This window comes from Orycteropus afer, unplaced genomic scaffold (assembly GCF_000298275.1).
Source record: "Orycteropus afer afer isolate SDZICR_OR568_19922 unplaced genomic scaffold, OryAfe1.0 scaffold00377, whole genome shotgun sequence".
Lineage (NCBI taxonomy): Eukaryota > Metazoa > Chordata > Mammalia > Tubulidentata > Orycteropodidae > Orycteropus > Orycteropus afer.
The window spans coordinates 536706-537966 of NW_006921964.1; the positions used below are offsets into that span (position 1 = coordinate 536706).

Below are 1261 nucleotides of genomic sequence, written 5' to 3' on the forward strand. Positions count from 1 at the left end.
TTCACATGAACTTATAGGCCCATTGTCTGCCAACCCTGTATATGATCTTGGATACACTCTCCATTTAGACATACCTAATTGTTTAGCTTGCAGTGAATTATTGAACCCAGCAGAGAGGTGGTAGGTGCTGCAGAAGGAATGGTTGGTGTCAGAGTTGGTGAAAGGACTGGAGGGAGGTGGCATGTCTGGCCTTGCAAGGATAGGCCTTGGGCTACTCATGGTGATTCTGTCTTCCTCTTGTGGGGTTATAGGAGGTCAGAAGATGGGGCCTCCTTGCCCCTTTGGCAGGGAGTCTCTAAGACCTCCCTGCTGGCATGGGCACAGCAGAGGTCTGAGATAGGTGTCTTCAGGTCAACCCCATCCTCATCTCTCCAACAGCACCTGGTCACAATATTTTCTCCAAGCCCACTCCCAGTGTACCTCTCTCCCCTACCCCTGCCATATCTGCACAGTTGGCACCAGCTCAGGTCCTTTTCTGACTGCATCCTTTATGTGCAGACCCACCACCAGCAGCTTCCTGCTTGCTTAGACCAGGGATTTTCAGCTAGGGTCATTCTTCCCCACAGGGAACATTTGGCCATGTCAGGGCACTAACACTGCAGTGACTTAAAACACACACACACACACACACACACGGACAAGATGCTAACAACTGTTAACAAGTGTTAAATCCAAGTGAAAATAAGTAAACTATTCTTTCAATCTTTCTGTATGTTTGAAGTTTTTCAAAAAACTGAGAAAGGAAAACTCTCAAAATAACTCATCCTACAGATGAGGAAAACTGAAGTTCAGAAAGCTTAAAATTCTAGGCAGGATTTCAACTCAGCCCTGGCTAGAATTTTAACCTTTTGAACACCAAGGCTCTTGTTCTTTATTGGTATCCAATCCTGCACCCCAGTGTGGGCAGATAGGCCAAGGATGTGCAAACCCCTGGCCCTGCCAAGACCTTTCAGGGAAGATCACTATGCCCTTAAGAATATGCCAAGGTCTGTATGTATGAGAAGAGGGAGCTCTCCTGTGCTACTTGCCAGCATTTCTGCCACCCCAATTGTCAGCCCCAGGGTTACAGGTGAGGAGAGACAACTCAGGGACGCCCAAAATAGCAGGCGGGAAGAGCAGGAGAAAGGGGATTAAAAGCCAGGAAGCCAGAGAGAAGAGCAATCAGCCCAAGGGATTAGGTGAGGAGAGGAAACTCAGGCCCGCCCAGAGTAGCAGGCTGGAAGAGCAGGAGAAAGGGGATAAAAGCCAGGAACCCAGACAG

At 48.6% G+C, this 1261-nt stretch overlaps 1 protein-coding gene across 1 annotated transcript in view; it reads right to left on the reverse strand.

Annotated features, from left to right (window-relative positions):
- The window catches only part of EEFSEC (eukaryotic elongation factor, selenocysteine-tRNA specific), a 556144-nt gene that overhangs the window by 44415 nt on the left and 510468 nt on the right, over positions 1 to 1261 (reverse strand). The gene's annotated exons all lie outside the window — the stretch shown is intronic.